This window comes from Bactrocera neohumeralis, chromosome 4, assembly GCF_024586455.1.
Source record: "Bactrocera neohumeralis isolate Rockhampton chromosome 4, APGP_CSIRO_Bneo_wtdbg2-racon-allhic-juicebox.fasta_v2, whole genome shotgun sequence".
NCBI classification, from domain to species: Eukaryota; Metazoa; Arthropoda; class Insecta; order Diptera; family Tephritidae; genus Bactrocera; species Bactrocera neohumeralis.
Window position 1 is genome coordinate 14,656,497 of NC_065921.1, and position 24,904 is coordinate 14,681,400.

Here is a 24,904-nt window from a genome sequence, read left to right on the forward strand (position 1 = left end):
GATCCTGTCGCAGCTTTTGGTATTGCTCAACGTCAGTCTGACGCCAATAAGGAAGAAGAAGATTAAGTTTGTGGGGGATACCAAATACAGACAGAGCGGCATAAAGGCAACTCCTTTTCGTGCTGTCAACAGCAGCTTTAAAATCGACGAAGAGGTGGTGTGTGTCGATTCTCTTTTCACGGGTCTTTTCCAAGATTTGGCGAATGGTGAATATCTGGTCGATTGTTGATTTGCCAGGTCTAAAGCCACACTGATAAGTTCCAATCAGTTTGTTGACGGTGGGCTTTAATCTTCACACAATACGCTCGATAGAACCTTATATGGGATGTTTAGAACACTTATCCCACGGTAGTTGGCGCAGATTGTGGGGCCTCCTTTTTATGCAAAGAAGCTGATGCATGCTCCTTATCAGTTGTTCGCCGCCGTGTTTGAATAGCTCGGCGGTTAATCCATCGGACTCGCCACTGTTATTCACACGGGTAATTGGTATTCGAAGAAGGGTCAGGCAATGAAACGTCTGCTGCGTCAATATATATGTACATACGTACAAAAATATTCGAGTTTTTGAAAATCAAAAAAAAATTGGATAAAGTAGCAACCGCAAAGTGGTCCACATTTGGATCGTAAGTGGTTAGCTTCCACCAGTTTTGCGTTCCGTGTTTCTCGTACGTTCTCTGCCCTTCATCCATTCAACCCAAGTCACATACACACAATTTCTTATTCATAATAAGACCCTGTGTGACAAAAGTTAATTTTTGACATATAGATGTCGCGCAAACAACTACATTTGACAGCAAAAACTGCGCTGCTCGCCGCACTCTTTTAATCAACAAGTCTGTCAATAAACTGTCAAATTACCTCAGTTTTTCTCTGTTGTGTTTTGGTTGTCGCCCCAATTTACATTGACGCGGCGCGTCGCGAAAAAGTGCAAAATTATTAACAATAATTGATACAAAATCGTGCTGCTAAGTTAATAAACAAATATATCGGTGTTGTCGCATAACTGGACACAAGCAAAGAATTATCTATACAATAAAACAGCTGTTTAGCTGCTTTCGGCTGAGGCCCTTGTTAGCCAGCCTATCCAATTGGCATTTGGTGCCAGTTCGTTCATTGATCTCCCCACTGACCACTCCGTGTGTTATTGGTGCCAGGTGAGTGAATCACAACAGAATATATAAAGTGTTGATAAGTGAATTAAAGAAATCTATGTACAATGCTTGCAAATGTATGTGTGTACGTATGTTAATGGTGATTGGAAGGATTCATTGTGACTAATTTATAAACTCAATTTCACTAATGTTAATTGAAAATTTTGCTGTATGGTAATCCAATGAGAACGGTGCTTAATTGATTGGAGTGCTTTTGCTTGTCTTTCTTATTAGATTATTTTGTTACTGTGTAAATTTTTTATGTTGCTTAATTTGTTTCAAAATTTGTTTTAAATTTAATAAAAAAAAAAACTTTTTTTGCAATTTTTAATCAAAATTCCAGTGAAATTCAACTATTTAATCTAATTTTCTGTTGTTTACACCAAATCACTAGATGGTTGCACCCAGAGTTTTTATTGCAGCTGATAATAAAGCGTTTATAGCATTTTCGATTTATATCAGCAATTTGGGAAATCCTAAGTAGTTGTTGAAAAAGGTTTATCTTAATACCTTTAAAAAGATATTATTAACGCTGCACCTTCGTCAGCATTACATGCATTATGCGCTGAAACCGTATAGTCACTTGGATCCACGGTACAACGCACTTAATCTTTATGGCACCAGCAACAAAAGCAAAAATTCAGCTCTTGGCTGTAACTTCTTGTAGTAATTCTTATACAAATTTTTCCCTAAGCATGTTCAGTGTTATTAAAAGGTAGGTAGGTAGGTAGGAGTGCAGCCCTATCGGGCTCAATTAGCACTTGATGTGCCATTTTGATACACTATTCGTAGAACCACCTGTATCTGCTATTACGTTTCACCTTCTCTCTCAAACCATTTTGAGGTTTCGATGAAACTACTTATGTCCGATATGCTTTTGGTGGAAATCCATTCAAGATTTGGTGCTTGGTGGATTCCGAGTGTTTTGTGTCGGATCTGTGCTAGAGCTGGGCATTCACAGAGAAAGTGGAAAATTGTTTCCTTGTTCCCTGCTACTCCGCAGCCACGGCAGATATCGTTGTAGGGCAATCCCATTTTGGACGCATGTTCCCCAAATGGCCAGTGCCCTGTTGTGGTAGCTGTTATTCTGTAAATCCTTTTTCTTGACCTATTTAATAAATCATTTGTTCTTTTCCTGTCATATGTTGGCCATAATTGTTTAGTTATGACGCATTTTGTAATGTTTTTCCACCTGTTGTTTGCAATTTGCTGAAATTGTCTATTGATCTCCCTTTTTATCGATCCTAGCGGGCTTGGTATTAGCTCCGCCTCGGATTCATTGAGGAAAGCTCCTGCCTTTGCCAACTCGTCTGCTTTTTCGTTACCGAAAAAGTTCCTGTGTCCGGGAACCCAGATCAAGTTTAGCTGGAGCTTGTCTTTTATTGAGCTTAGTGCTCTCTTGCAGCTGTGAACTATACTGGAATTTGTCGTGGGTGAAGACAATGCCAGGAGGGCCGCCTGGCTGTCCGTAAATATAGTTGCTTTATGTATATTTCCGTGGTTTTCTAATAGAACCTCGCAGGCTTTTTCTATGCCTAGTACTTCTGCTTGGAAGATGCTAGCCGAGTTCGGTAGACGTATAGAGAGAGATATGCCTAGATCAGCGGAGAATACCCCCGTGCCCACTCCGCAGTCCATTTTGGACCCGTCGGTATAGACTGAGGTGGTATCTTCCTCTCTTCTCCATTCTCGTCTAGATGGTATCCTCACCTGGAAGTGTCTACTGAAATCCAGCTTTGGGAGAATGTAGTCTGATTTGTTAATAGTGAACTTGTTTAGAATTACACTATGTCCGTAGTTCAGCTGTTTCCAACCTCCCAATTCTTTTATTCTTATCGCCGCAATAGCTGCTGTTTTGTGAATAAAAATGTCCATTGGTAGTTGATGCAGGATCACATTGAGCGCATCAGTCGGACATGACCTGATAGCACCCGTAACACCCGCACATGCTGCTCTTTGTATTCCATTTAATTTTCTAATATTGTATTGTTTGTTTAGCGCTGGCCACCATACCAGAGCTCCATATGTAAGTATAGGTCTTATGACAGCCGTATACATCCACATGATTATACTTGGTTTAAGGCCCCAATTCTTGTTGACGATTTTCTTACAAGTATAGTAGGCCATGTATGCTTTGTTTATTCTTATTCTTTCGTTATTAAAAGACTTTGCAACGATTAAAAATAAGAATGCTTGTCATACAAAGACTAATGAAAGACTTGATCGGTCATCAGCACACAATTGAACAGATTTTTCAAATATATACCGACGGATATGGCTAAATTGATAAAGCTCGTCATGCTGATCATTTATATACAGTGAAACTTTCCATTTACGGATAGTTTTCATAACCGGACAGCTACCAGGACTGGACAAATTTTATAAAAACAACGTTTCATTTCCATTTCTATTGGTTTTCTAATTTGTTAAATTTTGGGTGTTTTCAAAACGAGCACATTTTGTCCTTCGCTGGCGCCATCTGATTGCCGGTGGCTCAACGGATTAGATAAGTAAATGAGGATTGCACCGCGACCTGGGGTCAATTGTGCTCTCTCCTAAGTCACAACGTCTCAACTAACCCCAGAAAATTAATAAATTCCATTATACTGCTAGGTGCTATTGAAGCGATGTGATCCCTATCATATCATTATACTGCGCCTAAAGGCTGCTGTGCAGTCGATTAGCAGGTATTCTGATGTTTCTGACTCTAAGAAGAAATTTTAAACCCTTGTTTTTGCCACGCCACTCCACCACATGTGGACAGCTCCCTTAGTCGAACAAAAACACTGCGACGGTGAGTGTCCGGTTATGAAGAATTTTACTGTACATATGTATGTATGTATATCTCATAGGATCTCCAAAGTTTCCTTCTGGGTGTTACAAACTTCGTAGCAGATTTAATATACCCTGGTCAGGATATTATAGAGCTCTAAATGATTGAATTCTTCACGGCCAAATGGATTTCGTAAATAACATAATTTCATAAATTGTTAACATATGTACATATGTACATATGTATGTATGTATATTAGTGTATGTAAGGTTGTACAACAAGTACTTCATTGAGCATTAACACGCAATTAATCACACTAACAATGCACTAATCATAATTGATGCGACAGCCAGTCAGTCAGATCCGTATGATCGGTCGTGGTCAAACGCAACCACAAACACGCACCAAATGAAGGGGTGAGATGCCGTCGCATTACAACAACAACATTAATGTGGGCACATTGAGCGAATGCTATGTGGTTTTTGTTGTTGCAGGCTGTCACTTTGCATTCTGTGAATTGGATCGAATTAGTTGGGTGTCGCGCGCATTTGACCGCAAACTCACCAAAAACAACAATAATAACAACCATAAAGGAAACTTTGCAGTTGCATTCTAAGCCATTAGAAATTGAAAAACTTTTTCTCGAAATATGAAAAAAGGTTGACTGGCAATTACTTGCTTGTGCGTGCTTAAGCGTTGTGTGTAAGTGTTTGTGCAACTCTGCTGTTGTTGACACCCTAACAAGATGCCTTTTTGATTGCCACAATGATGGCTTTTGATGATAATTCTTATTAAATTATTAAATTAACGCAGCAAACAGTTATGTGCAGCTAACAGCTTCTTGTGTGTTTATATATTTGTTTGTTTGTATGTGTATAATGGTGTGTAGTTTTGTAATTTCAACACTTGAATGCTTACAAATGACCTGCAATTAAAAACGCTGCAAATGCATACAAACAATAAAACGAAACTGGCGGTGCGAAGGGGTGCAAGACGTCCAAAAAGTTGTTACAACAACAACAAATAGGGTTAAATGCATGCTGTAGCACAACTACTGTCTTTAATGATAGTCACCAAGTGGCGAAGTGAGTTTGTAAGTGCATCGAGTTCTATGTGGACACAGCGAGGTTCACATATCTACATGCAATAATATGTATGTATGTGCATTTTACACACATACATACATATTTCATGTAAGAATTGCATTTGCTGCGTAAATAGTCACAACCTTCGAATTGTCTATTGCAACACCATTGCACATTTTGCTTATACACGTACATATGTATATACTATACATGTGTACATATACATATATATATGTGCATTTGTACAAGCGCTTAAAATTTGATTAGATTAAGTCTAGATGTGAGATCCGTTGGCAGTTAATTCGTGTTAATGTTGCGTGCCACAGCAACTTAGCGGTTAACAACTCGGAGAATTATGGCATTTTAATTAACAAATGTGCAACTGCACACACAGGCATAAAAATGTAAAAAATGATTAAGAAGTAATAAAGTAATACTCGTATTTATCTTGGTTGCTTTAAATGGAAGAAAAAAAGACGCCGAAAATGAAGTCTCGGAGGGGTTTTTTACATATACATAAGTTAGTTAGGTTTGGTTCAATGGCTGATCCTCAAGTTAGGGATCCCACTTGCACACAGCGGGTTGTCTGAAAGTTCCAGCTTTTAGATGTTTAAGCCTTGATCTGCTAAGATGGGACAATCAAGAAGTGCCGAGATATTTCGCATCTGCACCGATAGAGAAATGCCAATTAGAATCCCAACAACTAGGAAAATACCAGTCTTATAAAGGGCAAAGAGCTGCCTTAATCGCTTGCGATCTTCTTTGGGCCAAAAAGATCTTGCGAAAGCGCAGGTAATTAGTGTAGCCCAAAGCTTGCCAAACTCGGCGGAAGCCTTATTGTTGTTGTTGTTGTTGTAACGGGTACCTAATCCCCGTTAGGATGGTAAGGATTAGATAAGATGTCATCGACGTCATCCAAAGTTAGGCCCAGGAAACGTGCTGTTTCGACGGGGTCGGACCAAAGGGAAAGGGCTGTCAGATTCATGCGGGGACTCTTTGCGCAGCAGTTTAGCCTGCTACAGTATTCAGGACGAAACTACGCAAGGGTCATGCGGCAACTCGAGCTCGCTGTCTGCAAAGGATGCGGGTGTGACTCCAAGTACGCCATTCACTGAGAGGGTTGTTAATGGCTCCACTGTGAATGGCGGCCAGTGCATGTCTGCAGTTAGTTGCTTCCGAAGTCTGATCGACGTATTGTCTTATGTCGCCGACATAGTTGAGTAAGGAACTCTTGGTGCTTCTAGGAGGCGGTTCCGATTCAAGCAGGAGACTGCAGGGATGATTTTTACGAAAACACCCGATCCGAAACTGTTTAGAGAGGAGTTCATTATGCTCCTTTTTAACATAGTTAAAATGCTCCGATTTAGGTCCAATATGCACTGTTCGATACTTGTTGCCATTTTGAAGCTAAATTTACTCTCAAAACTCTGTTGTAGCGCCTCGAAACATTCGTAAAGTAATTTCGAGGGATGTACCATCCATGAGTTGACAGTGTTTATCAGGCAAAAAATACAGGTCCGTTCCGGTCACTTCCAGAATGAGAGAATTTCACTCTCGAAACCCCCGTACATACAGGGAAACAACTGGGACAGTCAATTTCCACAAGTTGTCTTGAGGCGCATTTCAGCAAAATCATTACCCATAAACGGGGTCAGTTAGTATCTCTTGATGCTAGAGCTGGACCATAAGGTGGACGCATAAGAACCTCCCAACCAAGTTGCTGGGCTGTCCTGATGGAATAGAATTCCGCTACCATTGGCCAAAGCTGGACACTTCTTGATGATTCTTTCCTTCTGACTGTCCAATTGTTGGCAGTACAGGTCCGAATTAAGAGTTTTGCCATAGAGGCGTAGCTCAGAGTAGATGTTACCGCGCCAATCACATCCAACCCATTTCAAAATCTTCCTGACCATTAATCCTGGCCTAGCCACCGTTTGCGTCGGTTCACCGCGATTGGAGTAGGACCTTATTTTTTTTAACGCATAACCGGATCGTGCTTAAACAACTCAAGATATCGATTACTGAAACCGTCTGTTGAAAAAATAATGGATTTCATTTTACTAGACCTTGCACATATGTACATACTTACATACATATGTATATGTTTAAGCCTCCGCCAACTCAATTTTAATGAACGCTCTAACCGCTTTTCGTACGCTTAAATTAACCGCAGCCACCAAATTTGAACAATGCTTTTGGACAAACCCACCGACCAACCGACCCAGCAATCGTACGCCTGACGGGCCGTCGGACCCACCAACGCCAAGCCAGCAACCTTCCTGTCGTACAATACCGTAATGGTTCGTTCGGTATCTGCGCTCATTACGCCGACTAAAGCAGCTATTCAGCTTGTAAATTTATCAGCGGCGCGTCTGCAATATTTGCGCTGTAAATAAATACTACGAGTACACACCATAACGGCATTCATTGTGCATTTTCTTCTTGATTTTCCAATTTCCTCGCGATCACTGCGCGGCTTCATGTGGCATCATTATTATTATTTTCACCGTTTCTTTGTTGTTGTTTCATTTTTTAGTTGTGGTTGTTGTTGTTGTTGTGCGAGCGGCTTCTCGCTGAAGGTGCGTGAGATATGCATTATTTATCTTTGGAAATTCTTCCCATTGCTTTTGCTTTGGCTGCGCATTTTCTCTGTAATCTTTTGCGATCCGCTTTAACTATTTTAGCCAATTTTCGTATTTTCTCCACAATGATTAGCAGCAGCAGCCGCAATAACCAACATAAAAGCAACAAAATCGCATGCCTATTGCGATTGAATCTATGCCGCGATCGGCATGCTGATGATTCGGCTTGCAGTGACTTCCTTGTGGTAGCCAATGGCGTTGAGAGTCGTGCTGTTTTCGGTGAAATTTTCACTGCTTTCGGGCATTAATGAACTGTGCGGTACCATGTCTGTGTAATATTGTGGGATGTTTAATAAAAAAGATACGGAGATATGTATAAAATTTGTTAGTTTTAGCGTTACCATAACTTTTTGCAAGTATAGGTCCTATAAACGAGTTGAAACAAATCTCGGCAGACCCCCTTTCTTCACTTTGTACCGAGTCAATAACTAAGCCTAGTAATTAGTAGACTTTCGACCCATGCTGCTTCTTATTTTTTCGCATCAAAAACTGTCATCTGTCAAATACTTTAAAATAACTGTGCCGAAGTCAATTCAGTCTAAAATAAGCGTCAAATTATTCCTGAACTTTATACACCTAACATGGAACCTTAGGTGACTGGTACAAAAGTTTATTCTGTTTAGCGATTTTCTTCTTTTAAGCCACCTATAAACTCTTTTTATCATTTCCATAAGTGCTCCAATCATTTTTCCTAACCCTTGTTAAACCCATGAGGTTATTCTATCCTTCGGATATCCGAAATATCTTCTTAAAACTTTACGATGGCTTGAATAACCCGAAGCCATATTTAAAATTTCATAATTCTAATGAATATTTGATAATAAGTAACTCAAAGATAAAACAGTGTATACCGAAATCAACCCAATTTTGATTTAGAGAGTGGTATAAATCTTCCCAGTAAAAAAATGAAATAGCGTAAGCCGATATTGGAAGAGTTTTCCAAAGGAAGTGTATAATCTCCACTTCGTTTTTGTTAGGTCTGAATCTGTTTATAATACTAGTTTGTTCGATGCATTGATAAAAAAAAACTGTTTTTATGGTTCTGTGACCTTCGTACACTACTACGGACATATTCCAGAGGTATTAAAAACATTTTCATTGAAGTACTTAAGTAATCTAAATATAAGTTAATAAAATGGTCGTAAATGACCTAATCTATTCACCTTCCTGTACGAATTTATCCTTGAACAACTGCCGTAATTCGAGAAAGCTTGTAATGTTCGACACTATACTTATCTATATATTATGATCTTTTGTCCGATACGTTATTGAGACTCTTCTATTTATTTCGATATTTTAATATCATCTTCATTTTTTGAACTTTAGATATTTAGGAGTGCAAGTTTCTTCTCTATACTAGAAGGGGACGACCCGTCCGTCGACTGCCTTATTGAATCCAGTCGGTATCGTATTGGTAACTGTGTCTGGGCCTCGTCTCGAAACATGCTCCAGCCAGCCCCAATTTTCTTTTGTGAGTTTCGGCCCAAAAGGGCGTTTGGTTTGTGCGTGATCATAAGTCCGTGTTAGAGACGATGATCAACCAGAAAATGCTAATATTTTAAAGGGTAATCCATTTCAAGGTTTCCTCTTTTTGAAAGAAAAAACAGAGAACGTTCAAATTTAGTTCGGAATGTTTATTATCATTTGAAAGAACATTCTATGGTATTTATTTTTGAAGATTATCTCTTTCAAATGGTGGTCGCGGCTACGTCTGAGATGGTACTGGCTTTGGCGAGTCACTAACGACGTGTGTGTTGTTCTGATGGAACACAATTCCTCTCCTATTGGCCAAAACTGTCCTCTTCTGGTCGATTGCTTTCTACAGTACTGGTCCGAATTAAGAGTTTGGCCGACAAAAACAAGCTCATAGTAGATAATTAACTACAAATCCCACCAAACACAGCAAAACCTTGCTGACCCTCAATTCTTGCTTGGTCACCGTTTGCCCGATTCGACTATGACATCTTTTTAACACCATATAGCGTAACCAGATCGATCGCACTGATACAAGGCGAGATACCCGAGTACTAAAGTCATCTCGAAAATTAATGGATTTCTTTTACTACACCTTATATATTGTATAGTCTCGACATTTTTGTTAGGTTCATTACATGAATATATTGGCAGCCGAATAATAAATATCGAATACCAAACTTGATTCCTTTAGTACGCGGTAATTTATATCCAGCGATCGGAAGAAAAAATGTAAGCATTCTCCTATAATAGAGAAATATTTCTATTTGCTTTTGTATTTCCAGGAAATTTATTTACTTTTATGTTCGATTTTTTTTTTTTATAAAAATACAAATATATCTTCAGTACTTATATTTACCACTTCTTGTAACGGTTCGCATGGTCACTTTTGCTTTCACCCATTCGATTAATGGAAATCTTTAAATTAAGCTAATTTAATGCTAATTAAACCCATTAAATCCAAAACCACTGCGATCGCAGACAAACAATTCTCGTGGGTAAAACTGAAGGAAAAACATAAAAACGAAGCATGGTCCCGTGCACACAAACACACACCAACGCTACAGCAAATCAATATACCGGAAGTATGAGCCGCACTCTACACAAGAGGCGATCGTCCGCGCGGCGATCGTTGTCCGATCTCATTAGGCAATGAGGGAAATTAATGCAGTCATTGAGCATAATTACGCTAGTAAACTGCATAAAATAATACAGCCACAGCTGGTTAGCGCTACAATCTTACGTTTTTAAGGACACCTTCTGGTACTCGATCACCGCACCGATCGCTGACGGCGAATTTGTGTGAGAACGGGGGAAAAATGTGAAGAATTGAGTGTAGTGGAGTAGTGGCAAGCGTTCACTGGGCCATTCGTTGTGCGCCACACGTACCGATGGATTGTTGATTTTGCGCCTTCGTGTGCTTGCACCCATTGACACAACGGTAACGAGCGTGGCGTAGCTACCAACGTCCACCGGGACTAAAGAGCACGCCGGACAGGAGGCGCTCACTACAATTGTCTGTCAATGCTTTGATTATTTATACTTTGTATTGTGCGATCTGTGTGATTGTTTCAAGTCCCTTTTCGGCCGGCGGTTGGGGGCGCAACCGCAAAAACAAATCAGCAAAGTGAAAAAGCAATTTGCAGTTTTGCACTTTGGCCACTTTAACAAATAATAAGCAATTACACAGAAGAAATATGCCCCAAAATGATTTGTGCCACCACCAACACCAACAACAACTGCAACAGCAACAGCAACAATGTGGCAACAATAAAAAGTTTGCAGCATAAATATTGATCGCAGTGTGATCGTGGCGGCGCTATGTTCCGACATTTGAGCAGACGGCATCAACCTACGCTGATCCGCCACACCAGGCCAGGCAATCAAATGTGTTCAACCAAGCTGACATCAGGCGAATTGATCCTGAACCCATTGCTACCCGTACTTGGGCCGAGCTTAAGCAATTTGCGGTACGAGTCTGGCACCTTGCAGCCATTACGGACATTATGCAGATAGGGTTCACGGGCCGGTCGCAAATTGAACCTGAACCTGTGTCTACGAGGCAGCCAACTTTCTGCTGTTGATGATGATGATGATTTTTTGCGGTTACTGTTATATATATATATGTGTGTTGGTGTGTATGTGTGCTGTTAAATTTGTACTTTAAGCTGTGCAAATTGTGATTTTGCGATTTGCACCTCATTGACGATTTGTATAATGTTCCTCTTTCACATTGCTTTTTCAGAACTTTTTTTTTGTCCTTTTTCTGTTTGCCTCGAGGAAACTACACGGCAATTTGGAATTTATTTGTATTGCATTTTCGTTGCTATTTGCTTATGCAACATAAATTACTGCGCCGGCGCATATAATCAAAAATTCATTTAACATTTCAATACAATCGCAGTTTGCTGCTTCTTCTCCGCTGTTGACCAACTATTGTGGCTCTAGGTTGATATTTGAGATCCACAAAAATTACAATAATAAAAGATAAAACTTGTTAACACAAATGATCGCCGCGAAGAATTGTATTTGCAAACAGAAATTTTTATGTCGTGTACTTTTTGAGCACACTGTACAAAATTTGGTATTGTACAGTTGAAAAATCTTCAGACTGGCTCGAAGACCGCACAACCTACATGTTACTATCCCACTTTCGTAGAATTCACACTTCTGACACTTGTTTGAGCTACGATCAACAGGATCATGTGCTACCGACAGCGTTCGACTTCCTCAGTCGTCGGAGATTTGATAGACAGATTTTACAAATCTACTCCTATAATAACGTCTTGAAGGTTAAATCAGCGTTTATTCCAATTGAAGAGGTACCCGTATCTAAGACAGTCGCGCTTGAGTAAATGGAATGGACCCGGCTTTTTATCAGATGATGCTTGTCAACTCCCGGCACTCCTCTAAATTTCTTCCGCTACAAACACAACAGGTGTTTTGTGAAACTGAAATTCTACTAACCTAAGCGCAGTTGCGTTCTGAAAACTCTTGAAGCTTGATCTCGTACTTATTCAGTCTTTACTCGAATTCCGGATGCCTATATGGAAGAAACCTACTATGCCGTAGCTGAGAGTGTACACGAAGGCCATGGTGAGTCGATTCGGCACCCTTCGCAGCAACTCGGACTAACGTATGGAACGGCTTGACGCATTTTACGTCCAGATCTTAAATTGAAAGCGTAATACAGCTTGTGCAAGAACTAAAGCTGCTCGACCTTCCCAAGCGACATCACTTCGCTCTAAGGGCTCTTGAAAAGTTCCAAGAAGATCCGACTTTCTCGAGCCAAAATTTGTTCAGCCACGAAGTCCATTTCTGGGTCAATAAGTATGTAAACAAGCAAAATTGCCGCATTAGGACGAAGAGCTATCTGAAGAGATTCAAGAGCTTGCATTTCATTCGTAAAAAACAACGGTTTGGTGTGGTTTGTAGGCCGGTGGAATCATCGCTCCATATTGATGCCGGTGAAAACTTAACCGTCAATTTTGACCGTTATCGCGCCATGATAACCGACTATTAGATGCCTGAAATTGAAACTCGTGATCTCGGCGAAAGTTGGTTTCAACAAGACGGCGTCACTTCCTACACATCACAAAAATCAATGGATTTACTGGGAGAACACTTCGGTGCGCAGATAATTTCACGTTTTGGGCCCGTCGAATGAGCACCAAGATCGTGTGATATCACAACGTTAGACTTTTCCCTGTGAGGATAGATAAAGTCTAAAGTATATGCGGAAAATCCCGCTTCGATGCAGGCCTTGCAAACTACACGCATGTCATTCGCCAGTCGAAATGCTCGAACGAGTCATCGAAATTGGACTCAACGGATGGACCATCTAAGACAACATTTCAAAGAGATAACCTTCAAAATATAAATGCCAAAGAATGTTCTTTTGAATGATAATAAACATTCCGCATTACATTTGAAGTTTCTTTGTTTTTTTCTTGAAAAGAGAAAGGAACCTCGAAATGGACCACGCTTTATTTCGGGCTTTCTACTCTCCGTTCGACAAATACGTGTCTCTTTTCTTTCAAGTTCTAGAGAATCGCATTAAAATCCCAGTTACATCGGGTTCTATGAAGACATTAATAGGTTTGACTCATCCGGTTTTGAAAACGCCGTATTTCGAAAAATTAAAGCAACTTGTCTAACTTTTATTTTTTCACATTATTTCCGAAAAGTAATTCTCTCACTGTACACTTGCAATTCCATCATCTCAGGCTATTGCATGCTTGCCAAGCATTAATTCTTCAATTTGATGCAATTCGACCAACTGAAAAACTTGTTAATGTGCGAGAAATAATTTGTTTCGCCGCTAATTATAGTGTCACTCGGCCAACCCAGTGTGCTTGATCGCTCAAGTTGTCTATTGTTGCAAACGAACACTCGACTGGCCACAGGTGCTCCTCTACTTGGTCCACTGTATTACATCCTTCGCCACAATTGTTTTACACACGTAATTAAATGTTATGGCACAAGCCAGAGCTAAGAAGCTCTCACTTATCCGTATAAATATTGTTGACAAACAATTACTTTGACTTCGCTCGCTCGGCTGACCAATTGCTTTGTGTCTAATTGATAAGTCTGTCCGTGTGTCCGAGTTGAGGACGTACATTTCTCGTGTAAAGCCAATGCTTTCGTTGAAACAGCCATTACCCCATTAGCTGGTGGATAAAATTATTCATGCACACACACAAAGGTACATCTGTATGAGCTTTTGAGCTTGTCTTTAAGCGTTTACTTGGAAATGTTAGAACTGGATTTACTACTAGATACTTTTATAGGAACTTTTTATTTTCTTGGCGCTTGCTCGTCAATGCCTTCGTCTGCTGGCTAGCGCTGGCACTGCCGCTGTTCCTTCGACATTGGCTTGGCCTAGCTAGGCTTGAAGAATTAATAGCAGGCATGCATTAGTGTCTTTTGAAAAGGGGCGTGTAATTTAATACCATGATCGGCATATAAATATGAAATTTTAAATTGAAAATATAGAAATAAATGCTTTTATGTCGCTCGTTAATTTAACAACTTTTGACATTTGGAAAAAATAAGAAAAAATCATAAAAAAATATTAATAAAATAAATGAAAAAACTCTTCGTTTCAATTAATAAAACTATAAAATAAACTGGTTTATGATGGGTTTAGAAAAGTTCGCGGCATTTGTGTTTAATTTTTATTTATTTCCACAACTTTATATAAAAGTAATAACATGTATGTATCGTAATGTTGTAAAACAAATTAATTTTTATTAACTTAAGTTGTCTCATTTGCATACAAATATATTTATTTGCATATAATTATTGCCCTGTCGGATGAAAAATGGGTCATTAGGTTTACAGCTTAAGTGTACAGGTTTAATACTGTAATATATTCTCTGGCACAAACATAATAAACACCAATTTGTTCGTTGTAGGGGGTTAGGCCAGAGTTAAACTTTTAAAAGTGCCCCGAATTTGAAAATTTATTCTGAAAGTAAATAAAAAGTAGTCGAATTTCCTTCTTTCACACTATTTTAAGCAAAAAAACAAATGTAAAGGGTGATCCATTTCGTAGTTCCCTCTTTAAAGAAAAAAAATCACAGAAACTTCAAATTTAATGGGGAATGTTTATTATCATTCGAAAGAACATTCTTTGGTATTTATTTTTTGAAGATTATACCTTTCAAATCTTGGCCGCAGCTATTTCTGAGATAGTCCATCCGTTCGAGCATTAACTGGCGAATGACACGCGTGTTGTTTTGCTCCAAGGTTTTAATCGAAAATGGATTGTCCGCATAGACCGCACACGATCTTGGTTGCCAATCGACTGGCCCAAAACGTGAAATTATCTGCCCAACGAAGTGTTCTCTCAAAAAATCGATTGATGGATACGATGTGTGGGAAGTGGCGTCGTCTTGTTGAAATCAAATGTCACCGAGATCACGAGCTTCAATTTCAGATATCAAATAGTCAGTTATCATGGCGCGATAACGGTCGCCATGGACGGTTACGTTCTCACCAGCATCCGTTTTGAAGAAATATGGACCAATGATTCCACCGGCCCACATAGCACAACAAACCGTTGTTTTTTCTGGTTGAAGTGGCAGCTCTTAAATGTTCTCAGGTTGACCTTCGTCCCAAATGTGGCAATTTTGCTTGTTTACATACCCATTGAGCCAGAAATAGACCGCATCGTTGAACAAAATTTGGCTCGAAAGCTTTGGATCTTCTTAGAACTTTTCAAGAGCCCTTAGAGCGAAGTGATGTCACTTGGGAAGTTCGAACGGCTTCGTTTCTTGCACACACTGTATTTTGGACGCTTTCAATTTAAGATCTCGATATAAAATGCGCTAAGTCGTTCCATACGTCAGTCCGAGTTGCTGCGAACGGCGCCGAATCCACTCCCCACGGACTTCGTGTACACTTTCAGCAAAGGCTGCTAATATTTTCTATTTTCTTCACAATAATGAATGCGGGGTCTTAAGATGAGTGATGGAGCTGCGAATAGTACGGGTAGGCCGATTATGTTGACCTTAAGTTGAGGAAAGCGCGAAAACACATTCTTTACAGAACGTGAATTTTTGTAATAAAGTTGAACCATTCAAGCGTAAGTCTTTCCATGATGAAATAGCAAACAATACCGAACAAAAATAACATGACAGACGACTTACGCGAGATCTGTCAAAAAAAAAGGCTATTGAAAATATTACATCTACTTGAATCACCCGTTATAATATTCGAAATATTCTACCATTTAAAAATATTTTTGGGACACTAAAGGACATATAAATTTTCGATGAGTCCATGAAAATCTAAAAGTGTATCGTAGTCGGATCTTGACTATACTATCATCGACCACGCACAGGCTTTTGAAGGCAATGACTCACGTGATCTCTAGTCCAACAAGACGACCAATGGCTATGATATCTGAAGATAAACGAAACACCAACTAACTTATATTTCTTCAAAAACTTATTATTCTTCATTAATATTCAATATTATTCTTCTAGCAAAATTGGCAATTTTCGATTTTTTTCAGTTCTAGAATCTTTAAAATAGGTAACTGTGTGCTATAAGCGTCTTACAATCAAAGAACTTCTCCTTCAGTACTTCTAATACCTTTTGCAAATCTATTCGAGAATCAAATAATCTCTTTCAAAGAAAAACATTTTTTAATTTAATTTAATTGAATATCTCACTATACGAAAGTTCACTTGCAATTTCATAAATTACATGCCTGCATCTACGCACATATTAGTAACCGAATACAATGTGGCCATCCAAGGGCTACGCATAATTTGACTAATGTCCATAATTTGTAATATCATTTTTCAAATTTAAACTCACACTGTGACGCAGCACGGAAGGCAGACTGCAGACTATGCCGCATACCCGATATAACTATAGACAGACATTTGCATGTGCGAAATATATACATATGTGTGTGTGTCACATACCTATCTTTGTTGGCTTCACTATCATTGTAATCATATCAAGTGTACATATGTTGCTCCCTTCCAAACTATCCCACACTTCCTTTCCTCAAAATATTTGCATGAGCAAGCTTACTTTCTTAGAGTTTATCTATCTGTCTTGTTGGAAGTTGGAAGAAAAGAGTTTTCTTAATTTCGATTGAAGTAGAAATGGAAAATTTCAATAATGTTAGATACTTGGTCGTTTTTCTTTTGTTACAACGTGCTGACTTCAAAAAAGGAGTTTGGATGACCAATGTTGGTTATGATATATGCAGCTCTGTGTATTAACTATGTGCAAGAATCGGATTAAAAATATCTTGTGACCAATTATCTATCCCTTAATTATTTATCCATAAACCAGATTATGCTATTAGTCTTTATTTTATGTTAATTTATATTGTGCTATGTCCATCCAATATGCCGATAGGCTCGTGCTTTTTGCGGGAGTTCTTCTGCATTACTGTAATATGAATAAATCCTCAACCGAAAGTCATCGTATATTGGCAGAAGTTTATGGTAAACATGCTTTTGCTGAACGAAAGTGCCAAAAGTGGTTCGCACGAATTAAAAGTGGTGATTTTGGCTTGGAAGGCGAAGAACATCCTGGTCGACCAAAAAAGCTTGAAGATAAGAAACTGAAAGCACTACTCGATGAAAGTTACGACTATCGAATTGTTAATTTGGCTGGTGATGAAAGATGGATCCATTATCGATAACCCTAGATGAAAAAAATCATTTGTGAAACCTGTCCAACCAGCCAAATCAACGGCAAAGCCGAATATCCATAAAGCGAATGTCATGTTTTGTATTTAGTGAGTTCAGTAGGGCGTGCTGGTTTGTACTTGTAAACTTCTAAAACCGGGTGAAACCATTAATGGAATTCTTAATCGACAACAACTCATCAAAGTGAAGGGAGCGATTGACGAAAAACGTCCAGAATTTGCAACTATATATGGAGCAATAATTCTCCATCAGGACAAGGATGTTTTGCCTCACCCGCCTTAATCTTATTTGTTCCTGTTGACGCAAAACGCTCTCACTGAAGTACGGTTCATATCAGAACAGAGCCAATTTGTTCGTTCTTGAAGGCCAAACCGAGCCTATTGTTTTGGAATGGAATCCATCAACTGCCAGGCAGAGACTGTTACATACATATACCTTCTGATGGACAATACTTTGAATAATACTATTGGATACGTTTTTCTTAAAGAATGTTGAAAACAAAAACCGCGAAATATAGTTATAGACCCAATTGACCTGGTGTCAGTGAATAAAGTTATAAAGATAGAGAGATATGGGGCCTTTCCCTTATTAATTATGAGGTTTGTCTTCCGTTCCTCATTGGTATTGTTGTGAAGTATATCTGTAGACCATTTAAGCATATGAAATATTATAAAATGAGTCGGTAAAATATTCTGTAAAGTGGGATAAGATTCTTGGATTTGATCTAGAAATTGTGAGCAATTAAACCACACATGAAAACCTCATAGAATGCTATCAATGTACTTTCGAAAAATTGCTTAAAGATTCAATCATTTTGTTGATCTTAAATATTGCACTACTGACAAGTCATCGATGCCTTTGTGACATAAATTTGTGGGTTTTAGCCGGAGTTTACCAAATATATTTTGTATGCCTTATTGTTACAATCTATAGATTTCTCCCACAAATGTGTCCCTCAATTATTAATTTATTAATCTCTGTGTCTTAACTTTACTCATTTTCAGACTTAAGACACACAGGCCCTCCCAATTATATTCAAATACATAAACATTCCACAAACATATTAATTATAAATTGATCAAATCGATTGCGAAATGAATTTAACTCGTGGCGAATTAAAACTAAAAAAAAGAAAACACAGAAGAAGACAAATGACAGACGAGAAACATTCGGCCAATTGACGGACTGACCTATGCGCATGCATACCTGTGACGATGGGATTGGCCAACCCACCGCCGCAGTCTACCAACATTAGAAACACGTAAAAATGAATTGCTGCTGCCACTTTGGTGCACTGCCCATGGCGTGCGTTGTCCGACGCCGAGATTCGCACAAAATAAATTTGCCAACACATGCAAAATGATGGGTCATTTGCAAAACGCAGCAGCGGCAGCGGCATGCAACGCAGTGTTGCAACGAACAACTCTGCATGCAACAGCAATGCTGGCGCCAACACGAATTTAGTGGCAAATTAAAGTTGCTTGGTTGGCAAATGCTTGGAAAAGTTGTTTGTAAAGTTTCAAGCAAAGTTTTTCTATGCCAGCTGCGGATACTTCTGTCATTCTCAATTTCCGGTGATGGCAGCCGACAATTAAATTGGCAGTTAGCAATTAATAATTTTGCACTTGTCCGGCGTAGTTACAAACATATGTACATGTATGTAGCTGTTTATATGTTCACTTGAGTATAAATAGCTTTGTGTAAGCATACAGTGGCGCACACAAAACTTCGTACATTTTTGGGTTTTTAAGTTGTGGATCAAACTCATATTTTTGGCTGGAAAACTTTTGAAAAAATATTTACACGATATTTGGCATAGATTAATATCCAAGGCCACGCTATAATTTCCCTACATATTTTTCAGTTTGGACTACTATAGCATGTAGCTGCCATACAAACTGATCAATCAAAATTTAGTTATTGTATGGAAAACTTTTTTATTTGACAAGATATCTTCTCGAAATTTTGCAAGATTTATAATCGAGGACAATGCTACAAAATCCAAAGAAATTTTTCAAATCGGACCACTATAGCATATAGCTGCCGTATAAACTAATCAATCAAAATAAAGTCATTGTATAAAAAAATTTTTTATTTGACAAGATATTTTCACAAAATTTTGCAATTATTATTACCTAAGCAATGCTACAAAATCCAATAAAATTGTACAGATCGAAGAACTATAGCATATAGCTGCCATATAAACTGATCAATCAAAATTTAGTGATTGTATGGAAAACTGTTTTATTTGTCAAGATATCTTCTCGAAAACTGGCATGGACTATTGTCCTAAACAATGCTATAATATCCTAACAAATTGTTCAGATCGGATCCCTATAGCATATAGCTACCATACAAACTGAACGATCAAAATTAAATCCTTGTACAGAAAACTTTTTCATTTGACAAGATATCTTTCCAAAATTGTTCATGAATTATGGTCTAAAGCAATGCTATAATATCTGAAGAAATCGTTCATCTGTGAAAGGTATTATAGTGTAGTTATACGATATATTTATTATTGCAACCATCGCAAACTTTTTGAATGATATCTAAAAAATAATTGAAAATCTGTCCAAATACTTATCACATCCACTGTGCCGTCACCACTCATGTACACACTGTAAAATAGTGATTTTCTTTTAAATGGAAGTCAATTGTTTGAGGGCGCAAGTACTTCCGATGTCAACGTCAATGTGCGCAATTGCAAATGTCACGAACGCTGCCAATTTGATTAGAAAATTTTTCTTGCAACCATAAAAGAGGCAAGTGTGAAGTGAGCTGACAGCAATAAGTTTATAGGCATTAATTGTTGCAAATAGCAGCAGTGATGATGGCATCAGCAATGCATATAAGATTGCTTTCATAAAAAGCATTAGCAATCATGAGGAGGTGCCTGTTGCCTAGATCTCTGCACAGTCCCCATTATAATTCTGATTGCCGCAGGGACTGTGCCAAAAGTATACATATGTATGTATGTGTGCGTAAAACCAGCGGCCAGTTTGTGTAATTAACGCGACAACTAACTGTACGTAGCAGCAACAAAACCAACGAAGGCGAGCAGCACGCCGCGCTTAATCGCCACTCGTCGGCGGACCGGAAGTTGTCATTTGATTTTGCACGACTTAGCGTACGACGGACTAATTGCTTTCAACAATTGTCATTTTCATTCATTCATTTCTTCAGCAAACGTTCATTCATACATTTTTGCTATTTGTATTCGTATTTGTGTGCATATGTGTGTAAAATATATGGCGAGTTTGTTTTGTGAGCGTGTAGTTCAAGCGTGTTAATTGAAGCAAATCATGCCTGGGTGATGCTGCTGTTGTGCCATCGACAATGACAACGACACAATCGAGAACGGCTTGCAGCGCGCAGCAAGATCTATAAAAATGTATTAATATTTATAAATATGATTCTTTTATGTATAATACTTGTATGTAACTGTTCATGAGCGGCCGTTCGCCTATTAAACGCTCGCTCATCCACAGACATAGTAGCTTTATTCATCATTTATGATTCCATGGAAATGTGATTTACGTATCGTCTTTCGAAGTTGTTTTTGTTTTTGGCTTGCGACATTCAGCGGAAATATGCCAATTTGTGATATTTTATTATTAGCATTAGGTTTTTAACATTTTTTTTTTACAACAAAAACAAACATGCAACGGAACTAGTATGCAAAATTTGTTGTTGTTGTTAAGTGTGCGCTGGCGATGTAGTTGTATATGTGCATGCATGTGTGTTTGCTATAAAAATAACGGTAAATATCATCATTAAACTTCTTGTTTTTGTTTCGCGTGTCTCGCTGTTAAACGAAAATCCAAGAATTAATAAACCAAAAGCATAAAACTATTTTACCGTGTTGCAATATCACGGGGGTCTTCTTCAGTTGGTTTGCTGTTTTTGTTTTTTGTTTTTTGCCTTCTTATTGTTGATTGCAGCAATTAAACGCTTTTATGTGTAATAATCGTTACAATATATGCCACAGAAACAAGTTTTTAAATAGCGCTAAGCTCGAACCAAACAAGTCAAAGCTTTCAGTACAAAATATTCAATGAAAGTTACCTGATGAAAATAATGATCAATGAACTTCTTCTTGGTCGGGCAATGGAACGTCTGCTTCATCGCCATCGATTGTGGAATCAGGTTCATCATCTCCTGGTGTTATGCTTTCACTGCCATCCAGCAGGCTGGAGAAGTGTTCCCTCCATAATTTTAGTATGCTCTGTGGATCAGTCACCAGATCACATCTCGGGGGGGTTCTACAAGAGTATGCTCGGGTCTCGAAACATTCTGTTAGTACCTACATCACTTCGTAGAATTTTCGAGCATTACCCCTGTCATTCAGCTTGTCAAGCTCTTCGCACTCACACATTTCGGCCTCTGTCTTTTTTTATTTGCAAATGTGTCTCGTTTGCCTCTGCAGCTCTTGGTATCTATCCCATCCCGCACATGTTGTGGTCGATTGTGACATCACGAGGTAGGCAGCCTGTTATCTCTCCGCTGCGACATGGTACCGAGTTACTGATGAATACTCTCAGAGAGCAGAAGTGTAAGTCGAGTTGAAAATCGTTCGAATGTCTGTTGTAATTCCAGCTCTTGAACCTTCCTTGTTATTGTTGACGTTCGTTTTTTGCTGCACGGGGTGCGTATCTTCACAAGATAGCGGTCCGAGTCAATGCTAGGACCTCATGTCTAAAACATGTGGTTGGTAGTTTTGCGATCCAGATAACCATATTTCGGGCTCCGTCGAAGTCGATCAGCCTCAACCCATTTAGAAATTTTTCATCATGGTGTTTGAATTTACCGACCGTTGTGCCAAGGATACCTTCTTTGTCCACCCTGGCGTTAAAATGTTTCTAATGGACGATTTTGAATTTCGACTGAGGAGGGATGCTCTCATTCTCATGCTCCAAGCGCTCATTTAAACGGATCGTTCTCTTTCGTAGCGGAGTCGGCGCAAATCAGCGATCCACTATTTTATGTGGCCACTGTGGTAAATGCCACATGGGTCTACTCATCTCAGTCCTTGTCCCGTCCATCGTACTTCTTCTTCAACCTGTTGGGCAGCAGCACCTTCCCAATTAAGGGACCGGACATTCCAGGTGCATGCCCTTAAATCGTATTCCTTAACACGTTTGCATTGGTCGCCATCAAAAGGGGTATCTCTCTTTCGAAGCTGTATTCTACTTTTGATTTGGGGTGTTGTTTTACTTGGCGGGTCCCAGACCCCATGCATAATCCTGAGGAGGGATGATTCGCTTTCTCACAAGCTCCCTTCAAACGAATGTTTTTGGCTTGTCAGATGGATCACAAGTCGTTCCTCAGAGAACTTAGTCTTCACTTGTGTGAACTTCTACGCGATTACGTACTTAAGCCAGTCCAATTGTTGACAGTACAGGTCCGAATTCAAACATCGGCCATAAATTAGAAGTTCATAGTAGATGATCTCCACTAAACACATAGCAAAACCTTCCTGACTGTCAATCCTGCCAGGGCCGTTTTCACTTAAGAACTTCGTAAGTGACCCACTTTATATTACCAGTAACCATCCGCTTCAAAAATGGATCGATTTTCTCGCGCAGCTCTTCGCAGACAGAAATTCGGTTCATGAAGATTTTTTGCGTTAGCTCGTGTGGCACCCATACATAGACCTTCCTTCCGTGCTTTGGTCTTTTGTGCAATGCTTAGGTCCTGGGCGATCGGAAGAGTGTCGACATTACGATCGAACTCGACGATTTTCATTAATTTATCGGTATTTTCGACAATTGGTCTTCCAGAGCGGAATATATCTTCGACATCAAAATTGCAGGAACAAAATCGTATCACAGGATGGTCAGAATCAGTAATGAAGCAAGCAATCACGAAACTGAAATTTCTATGTGAAATCTGATCCCTATAACGCAATACAGTGTAACCAGATCAGACTTATACACAAATTGCTCCTATATCTTATTGGAAAAATCATGAATTTCTCTTTAGTAGATCATGAAGTAACTACGAAGTTGGTATCCCTGAACTCTTCGTTGATTATCTATAAATCTTTATAGGAAATCACTTGCTATTTTAGACATTATAATATAGTAAATATGTTTCTAAGCACGTTTAACCAAAAATGCCAAAAAAAAACACTTTTGCAAATGTTCAAAAAAAAAACAAAATCCACAATCACCACTGCAATCGCCCCCGGCAGACGCAGCTGTCAACGAGACTATATGTTTAAACGATCATTAACCAGCAAAATTTTGACACTAACAAAGCGACGAAATACACACGAGCGCGCAGTCAATCCGTTAATATGCAAATATGAAGTTGATTTCGTCGTTTGCCGAGACGCGATTTGGGAAATCACTCCCTCACATCACTCGTGGCTTGTCAGTCAAAGCAGCTACGCGAAGTGCAGCAAAACATGGCCGCGTGGCAACGTGCTGACAGCGGCCAATTGCTGGTGAGTGACCAGCTACATGTGGGTGTATGTGCAAGTAGGAATTTTCGGCGTTAAATGCAGTGGTTGGCCGAGTGCACCCGCTCAGGCGAGCCTTGTACGGCGACACCACAGCCAAGGCAAAGCTGCCAAGTGGCGAATGTCGCAACAATTGTCAACTGTCAGTCAGCGCCAAACTGTTGCTATCATTATTTTTCGCTTGCATTTTCTGTTGTTGTTGTTGTTGCAGGCTGGCATTGTGTGGCACAGCGCTGAGGTCATTAAAATAACTCCATAATCGCCTTTTTGTGCTTAAGTTCGGTATTTTTTCCCGATGCTGCAACTTGGCGTTTGAAATTGGCGCTGCAGCGTACAGCGTTAACCCCATTTCCACAGTTGCGTCTATGTATGTGTGTGTGGTAAGTGCATATTAGCGCACTAAAAATATTGCAATGCGAGTAAATTTGTAACTACACGCTCGTGGACGGACACGTCGTGCCTTTTTTAGTTCGCGTTGCGTCGTCGTAAATTTTCTAATTTTCCACAAATTTCTTCCCTTTAGTGTCTCCTGGTGTAATAAAATCAATTAAGCCATTTTATGACACTCTAAATGCCACAAATCTCGCCGCAGTTGCTGCAACACACCGCTTCGTGGGTTTTCTGTGCAACGTTTTTGTTGTTGTTCTAAGTTGTAAGTTGCAGTCGCGCATTGCCATTGAGGCCATTGTCTGCACGCACCAACACGTGTGTCCGCTCGGCTTTAAAGGGCGAGCAACAAATGTCCAAATCAAAGAAAAAAAAACAAAAACAATACAACAACTAACATGTGTGAAATAGAAAAAACTGTGGTGAATTATTTCCCCATTTAAAAAATTCGTTTAAGGACTATAAAAAATTCAGTTCATAGTCTAGCTGCTACAGTGGGCTAGTTTGGAAAATAAAGTGTTGGACATAAAATTTTCGATCAGACCATTTTTTGGAACAAGTTTTTTCAATTTGTAAAAATGTGTTTGAATACGGAGTCCCCAGCTCTTTTGGAACCTCTGCTCGATTTCGTTTTTGCAAAGTATTCCGCTTTATACCAAAAACATTAACCAAACTCTATTGAATCGATCCCTAAGAGATGTTAAAGAATCCTCTGCTACTTATCTAATGTCAACGTTGCCATTGGCA

At 39.2% G+C, this 24,904-nt stretch overlaps 2 protein-coding genes across 3 annotated transcripts in view; one reads left to right on the top strand and one right to left on the bottom strand.

Annotated features, from left to right (window-relative positions):
- Positions 1-24,904, bottom strand: part of LOC126757642 (uncharacterized) — a 58,512-nt gene that overhangs the window by 4,540 nt on the left and 29,068 nt on the right. The window lies entirely within an intron of this gene.
- The window catches only part of LOC126754752 (protein N-terminal asparagine amidohydrolase), a 93,182-nt gene continuing 69,147 nt past the window's right edge, over positions 870-24,904 (top strand). For both annotated transcript variants that reach the window (XR_007666419.1, XM_050466838.1), the window contains exon 1: positions 870-1,154. The gene's annotated coding sequence lies outside the window, so the exon portion shown is untranslated. The remainder of the gene's footprint in view (positions 1,155-24,904) is intronic.